This window comes from Equus asinus, chromosome 24 (assembly GCF_041296235.1).
Source record: "Equus asinus isolate D_3611 breed Donkey chromosome 24, EquAss-T2T_v2, whole genome shotgun sequence".
Taxonomy (NCBI): domain Eukaryota; kingdom Metazoa; phylum Chordata; class Mammalia; order Perissodactyla; family Equidae; genus Equus; species Equus asinus.
In genome coordinates this window covers 14,127,074-14,135,036 of record NC_091813.1, presented here as the reverse complement: position 1 = coordinate 14,135,036, position 7,963 = coordinate 14,127,074, and the positions used below count along the sequence as shown (strand labels likewise).

General features: G+C 40.9%; 1 pseudogene; it reads left to right on the top strand.

Moving 5' to 3' along the window:
* Positions 1 to 2,542: 2,542 nt before the first annotated feature.
* LOC139041846 (homer protein homolog 2 pseudogene) lies at positions 2,543 to 4,514 on the top strand (annotated as a pseudogene).
* The last annotated feature ends 3,449 nt before the right edge of the window (positions 4,515 to 7,963 follow it).

The following is a 7,963-nucleotide window of genomic DNA, read 5'->3' as shown; positions in this document are numbered from 1 at the left end:
TTCATGTTCTTTGCAGCATTTTTCACAATAGTCAATATATTAAAAAACCCCTAACTGTCCATCAATGGATGAATGGATAAAGAAGATGTGGTATACATATAGAATGGACTATTATTCAGCCAAGAGAAAGAAGGAAATTCTGCCTTTTGTGAAAACATTGATGGATCTTGAAGGTATTATGCTAAATAAAATATGTCAGACACAGAAAGAAAATATAGTCATGTGCTGCACAATGACATTTTGGTCAATGATGGGCCATATATATAAAGTTGGTATCAGAAGATTAGTACCACATAGCCTAGATGTGTGGTAGGCTATGCCATCTAGGTTTGTGCAAGTGCACTCTGTGATGTCTGCCCATTGACAAAATCACCTAATGATGCTTTTCTCAGAACATATCCCTGTTGTTAAGCAAGGCATGACTATATGGTATTCTATCATTCATATGTAGAATCTAAAAAAAGTTAAACTCACAGAGAACTAGAGTAGAATGTCCATTAACAGGGATTGGGGGAGTGGGGGAAATGGGGAAAAATTGGTCAAAGAGTACAAACTTCTAGCTATACGATGAATAAGTTCTGGGGATCTAATGTACAGCATGATGCTTATAGTTAATAATAGAGTATTATATATTTTAAAGTTGACAAGGGACTAGAACCTTAAATGTTCTCTCCACAAAAAATAAAAAGTAATTATGTGACATGTTGGAGGTCTTAGCTAACATTATTGTGTTAGGACAATAGAAAGGACAGAAATAGACCCACATAGATATAGTGAATGGATTTTGACAAGGGAGCAAAGGCAATTCAATGGAGAAAAGATATTTTCAAAATATAGTTCTGGAATTGGACATCCACATTAAAAAAATGAATCTGGGGGCCGACCCCAGGGCATAGTCATTAAGTTCAGCACATTCCACTTCAGTGGCCTGGGTTTGCAGCACTGGTTTGGATCCTGGGCGCAGACCTACACCACACATCAGCCATGCTGTGGCAGTGATCAAATATAAAAAGCAGAGGAAGATTGGCTACAGGTGTTAGCTCAGGGCTAATCTTCCTCAGCAGGAAAAAAATGAATCTAGACAGAGACTCCATATCCTTCACAAAAATAATTCAACATGTATCACAGGCATAAATATAAATCACAGAAGTATAAAACTCCTAGAAGACAACCTAGTGAAAATTTAGATGACTTTGAATTTGGTAATGTTTTTAAAGATATGACATTAAAGGCACAATCCATGAATAAAAGAATTGATAAGCTAGGCTTCATTAAAATTAAATTTTTTTATTCTCCTATAGACACTACCAAGAGAATAAAAAGAGAAGCCACAGACTGGGAGAAAATATTTGCAGAAGTCATATTTGATAAAAGGCTCTTTTTCAAAATATTCAAAGAAAATGTAAAACTCGACAATAATAAAACAAGCAACCCAATTTCAAAATCTTAGTTCCCAGAGGCTGGCTGAGTGGTGTAGTGATTTAGTTCACATGCTGTGCTTTGGTGCCCTGGGGTTCTCAGGTCCAGATCCCAGGTGCAGACCTACACACTGCTCATCAAGCCATGCTGTGGTGGTGTCCCACATATAACATAGAGGAAGGCTGACACAGATGTTAGCTCAGGGCCAATCTCCCTCATCAAAAAAATGACAAAAAACTAAGTTCCCAGACAGTAGCCAAGGGCCATCCTAATAATCAGGATTTTCTAATGATAAGAAAGTAGACCTGTTATGTCAACTATATTGTGCAGAGTTAATGAGTAAATGATCTTAAAGATTGTTATACAAATTTATTAAAGAGTTTTACTACTGTAGTTGGGAAGATAGAGAGATGGACAGTATTTTTAACAAGTAAACAGAGGATTCACATTATGTTTGAATACCCAGGTAAATCTCTTTAAAAATGGAAAGGTTTTAAGGCTTCAAAAAAAAGTCAACAATGTTATGAAAGCATATCTCTTGCAGGCCATATTTTGTAACCACTGTGAAGTGACAATAGAAACTATCAATTAAAGTGTAAACAAAAAGTAATAATATGACCACAAGCTGATTTCATTTAAAACATCCTTTTAAATAGCTACTAGATTGAATAAAATAGCTAAACTAAGGTTACTTTTAAGGAGTCAGGGAACTGTTAAGTGGAAGCATAATGAAAGGAATCAAAGGGCCTGAATTCAGGTAACTAATTCCACCAATTACTAGCTTAGTCTTACAGGAAATACATGGGTTCTGAACATTTTCTGTCACTCATCACTAAAATGAGCCATTAACACTCACATATTTGTACAAAACATGAATGACTTTCAAATATCAAAAAAATAACCACAGTCAGGGACCCTGGGGTTGAAAGCCATGAGGTTACTTAAGTAGCATGGTGGGGGAGCTGGACAGCTTAGTCACCCTGCCCCTGGTGGCCCATTCCCCACTGCACCTGGAGGCAGCAGAAGCAGCTTGGCAGAGTGGAGAGGGGCCAGGGCTGAGCTTGACAGGCACAGGCCACCTTATGTGCTGCATAGGGAGTAGCTTTGGAGAGCAGTGCAGGAAATGGGAGAGCAACCCGTCTTCACTACACAAGCACATATCTTCCAGATTGACTCCATCACCAAGAACTGAGTGCCAAGAAGTGAGCAGGCAGCCACCATTTCCTACTTCTAGATTCCACAGAAAACAGCTATTGGATCATTAGTTTGTAAGGAGCCAAAGTGATCATAAACAAAACAATCACACTCTATATGACTTTAATCAATATATCACAGAAGCTTGAGCAGTGAACCAACAGCAGAGCCAATGTGGTATTTGGTTTGGGTTTTTCCTCAAACAGCAGCTGAGAAACTTTACAGAGAAATTTTAGGAGGTAAATGAAGCTGCAAAACTAGCCAGAGACAAGTCCCAGGAGAAAATAAAAACCTTGAGTAATCATTCCCAAGAATCTGGGTGTGAAACTTCACCTTCTACTGAGGCATCCAGTGTCAATGGGACACACAAGGAAAAGACCTCTCACCTCACCCCTACTGACACAGAGTTGAAGTCTGAGCATGACAAGCTGATCTGTGACATAGAGTGCTGCCAATGTGAAGAAATAGGAGAATAAGCTGCAGACCCTACAGGAGAGCAATGTCTGGCTTACCATGGCACTGCAGGAGTCAGTGGCCAGCATGGAGCAGTGAAAGAGGAAGTTCTCTATCTGCCCTGAAGAGAATGACTGGCTGTGGAACAATCCTGAGGAGTTGGAAGAACAATGCAAAGAGATAACAAAGAGAAGGAGAAGCATACCCAGTTGAAGAAAAGAATTGAGGAGCTGGAGTCAGAACTCTGAGAAAAGAAGATAGAGTTAAAAGACCTCCAAAAACAAAGTAAACTCAGACCTCAGCTCATGTCAGAGTATGAATACATTTCTGAGAAGCTAGAGGCAGCAAAGAGAGATAATCAAAACCAGAGAGACAAAGTGCTTTCTCTAAAGACAGACATTGAGGAAAGTAACTACTGACCATGCCACTTGAAGGCAGAATTGAAGAACTTCTTGAAGGTGCTGGATGGGAAGATAAATGACCTCCACAACTTCTGTGGAGGCCTCTGCAAGCTGGGCAAGGAAAACTAGGGCAGGGCTGAGACCAGGGTACCCTTGTGAGTCCCAAGTGTGTGTGTGAGACAAAATAGGACTAGGACATTCTCATTTATGTGTTGCTTCTCTACATGCAGGTGAAGTTTGTGGTGTTTCCAAACGAGTTGCGTCATCCACTCTCTCCTCTCCAGAGTAGAAATCTCCTCATGATTCTCTGGCCTTGCAAGGTTTTGGACAACTGGAAGATTCTGGTTTGGGGTCCAGAACTAGGTCTTCCTTAACTATTTAGCAGTCAGGGCAGGGATGTTTATATCTTTTTCTTTTCTTTTCTTTTTTACTGAGGAATATTGTCCCTGAACTAACATCTGTAGCCAATTTTCCTCTTTTTCCTTGAGGAAGATTGTCCCTGAGCTAACATCCATGCCAATCTTCCTCTATTTTGTATGTGGGATGCTGCCACAACATGGCTTGAGGAGTGGTGTGTAGGTCTGCACCCAAGATCTGAACCCACGAACCAGGCACTGCTGAAACAGAGTGTGAAACAACCACTAAGCCACCAGGTCACCCTCTATATCTTTCTTAAGGATTGTTGCAACCATAATAAATGCAAATGGACTCTTTTCTAGCCCAAATATCAACATCGTTTACATCTACGTTCTGTGTAACACTACCCCTGTGGTTTCTAACTTTGTGTGTCACACACGCCCTGGTGTCTCAGAATTCTTGTGTAACTATCCCACTTGTGTCTCTGATTTTGTGTGTTACGCTCCCACTGACATCTCTGACTTCGTGTGTAAAACTCCACCTGACATCTCTGACTCCGTGTGTCACACTCCAACTGGTGTCTCTGAATCTTGTGTCACACTCCCCCTGGCATCTGTGACTTTGTGTGTCACACTCACCTGGGCGTCTCTGACTACATGGGCAAAATTCCCCGTGGTGTCACTGACTTCATGTTTCACACTCCCATTGGCATTTCTGACATCATATGTAACACACCCAGTGGCATCTCTGACTTTGTGTCTCATACCTCCCCTTGTTTCTCTTCGTACGTTCATCACACTCCCCCGGCTATATATAACTTGACGTGTCACACTCCCAATGGCATCTCAGACTTTGTTTGCCACACTCCTCATATGTCTCTGGGTTTGTGTATCACACTCCTCCTCTTGTCCTTGAGTTCGTGTGGCACACTGCACTCTGGTACTCTGACATCGTTTCCAACTCTGCCTGGCATCTCTGACTTTGTGTGTCACACTCCTCTTGGTGTCATGGAGTTTGTGTGTTACACTGCATGCGGCATCTCTGACTTTGTGTGTAACACTGCTGCTGGCATGTCTGACTTCGTAAGTAACACTCTATGTGGCATTTCTTCCTTCTTGTGCAACACTACCCCATATCATCTTGAACTTGGTGTGTAACTCTCCACATGGCATCTCTGACTTTGTGTGTAACACTCCCACTGGGTCTCTGACTTCATGTGTAACACTCCACAGGGTACCTCAGACTTTGGTACATATGCCCTAGTGTCTCTGACTTAATGTGTAACACAATGTGGCGTTTATGCCTTTGAATGTCACACTCCCCATGGAGTTTTGGACTACTTGTGTAACACTCACATTGGCATCTCTGATTTCATGTGTCAAACCCCACCTTGAGTCTCTGACTTCAAAGGTAACATTCACCATTGTGTCTCTGACTTAGTGTGCAAAAATTCACCTGGCCTCTCTAACATTGTGTGTCATAGTCCCTCTAGCATCTCTGACTTTGTGTGTAACACTCTAAGTGGCACCTCTGACTTTGTTTGCCCCACTCTTTGTGGTGTCTCTGACTTCATCTGTCACAAACACCCTGATATCTCTGGCTTCCTGTGTAACACTACCCCTGGTGTTTCTGACATCGTGTGTCACACTTCCCCTGGCATCTCAGGCTTTGTCTGACACACTCCCACTGGCATCACTGACTTCATGTGTAGCACTCCACCTGGCGTCCCAGACTTTGTGTATCACACTCCCCGTTGTGTCTCTGACTTCATGTGTAACACTTACCCTGTCATCTGTGACTTCATGCATAACACTCCCACTGGCATAACTGACTTCGTGTGTAATCCACTCCCAGGTGCTTCTCAGTTCGTGGGTAACACTACCACTGTCGTCTCTGATTTTGTGTGTAAAACTCCCCCTGTTCTCTTTGATTTTGTGCATAACATTCCCTCGTGGCATTTCTGACTTCGTGCATGACACTGCCACTGGGGTCTTTGACTTCGTGTGTTACACTCCCTGTGGTGTCTCTGAATTTGTGAGTAACACTCCAACAGGCATCTCTTTTTCCTTCATTTTATAAAAATTATTTTCAGATGTACATCATATTTCAAATTCTGTGTACATTACATCATGTTCACCACCCGAAAACTAGTTATGGTCCACCCCTCACGTGTGAGCCTAATCACCCCTTTTGCCCTCCCCCCCCTTCTCTATGGTAACCACCAAACCAATCTCCAATGCTATGTGTTTTTTTGTCGTTGTTTTTATCTTCTACTTATGATTGAGATAATATGGTATCTGACTTTCTCCCTCTGACTAATTTCACTCAGCATAATACCCTCAAGGTCTATCCATGTTGTCACAAATGGCTGGATTTCATCATTTCTTATGGCTGAGCAGTATTCCATTGTGTATAAATACCACATCTTCTATATCCATTCGTCCCTTGATGGGCACCTAGGTTGCTTCCAAGTCTTGGCTATTGTATATAATGCTGCAATGAATACAGGAGTGCAAGTATCTTTACGCCTTTGTGTTTTCAAGTTCTTTGGATAAATACCCAGCAGTGGAATAGCTGGATCATATGGTAGATCTATCCTTAATTTTCTGAGGATGCTCCATACTGCTTTCCATAGTGGCTGCACCAGTTTGCACTCCCACCAGCAGTGAGCAAGGTTCCCATCTCTCCACACCCTCTCCAACATTTGTTGTTTACTGTCTTGTTAATTATAGCCATTCTGACCGAGAGAGGTGATACCTCATTGTAGTTTTGATTTGCATTTCCCTTATAGCTAATGATGTTGAGCACCTTTTCATATGCGTGTTGGCCATCCACATATCTTCTTTGGAGAAATCTTTGTTCAGATCTTTTGCCCATTTTCTAATTGGATTGTTGGATTTTTGTTGTTGAGCTGTATTAGTTCTTTGTATATCTTGGATATTAACCCCTTATCTGATATATGGTTTGCAAGTATCTTCTCCCAATTGTTACATTGTCTGTTCGTTCTGTTGATGGTTTCCTTTGCTGTGCAGAGCTTTTTAGTTTGATGTAGTCCAATTTGTTCATTTTTTCTTTTATTTCCCTTGCCCAGCCAGACATGGGACTTGAAAATATGCTACTCAGACTGATGTCGAAGAGCGTACTGTGTATGTTTTCTTCTAGAAGTCTTAGGGTTTCTGGTCTTACATTCAAGTCTTTAATCCATTTTGAGTTGATTTTTGTGCATGGTGTAAGGGACTGGTCTACTTTCATTCTTTTGCATGTGGCTGTGCAGTTTTCCCAACACCATTTATTGAAGAGACTCTCCTTTCTCCATCGTAAGCTCTTGGCTCCCTTGTCGAATATTAGCTGTCCATAAACATGTGGGTTTACTTCTGGGCTCTCAATTCTGTGTGTCTGTTTTTGTGCCAGTACCATGCTGTTTTGGTTACTATGGCTTTGTAGTATAATTTGAAATCAGGGAGTGTGCTACCTCCAGCTTTGTTCTATTTTCTCAGGAATCCTTTGGCTATTCGGAGTTTTTTATTGTTCCATATAAATTTTAGGATTTTTTGTTCTATTTCTGTGAAAAATGTCTTTGGAACTTTGATAGGGATTGCCTTGAATCTATAGATTGCTTTAGGAAGTATGGACATTTTAGTGATGTTAATTATTCCAATCCAAGAGCATGGAGTATCTTTCCATTTCTTTGTGTCTTCTTCGATTTCTTTCAACAATGTTTTATAGTTTTCCGTGTAGAGCTCTTTCACCTCTTTGGTTAAGTTTATTCCTAGGTATTTTATTCTTTTTGATGCAATTGTAAATGGGATTGTATTCTTAATTTCTCTTTCTGCTACTTTGTTCTTAGTGTATAGAAATGCAACTGATTTTTGTACGTTGATTTTGCATCCCGCAGCTTGACTGTATTCCTTTATTATTTCTAAAAGTTTTTTAGTGGAATCTTTATGGTTTTCTAGATATAAAATCACGTCATCTGCAAAGAGTGACAGTTTCACTTCTTCTTTTCCAATGTGGATCCCTTTTATTTCTTTTTGTTGCCTGATTGCTCTGGCTAGGACTTCCAATACTTTGTCAAATAAGAGTGGTGACTGTGGGCATCCTTGTCTGGTTCCTGTTCTTAGAGGGATAGCTTTCAGTTT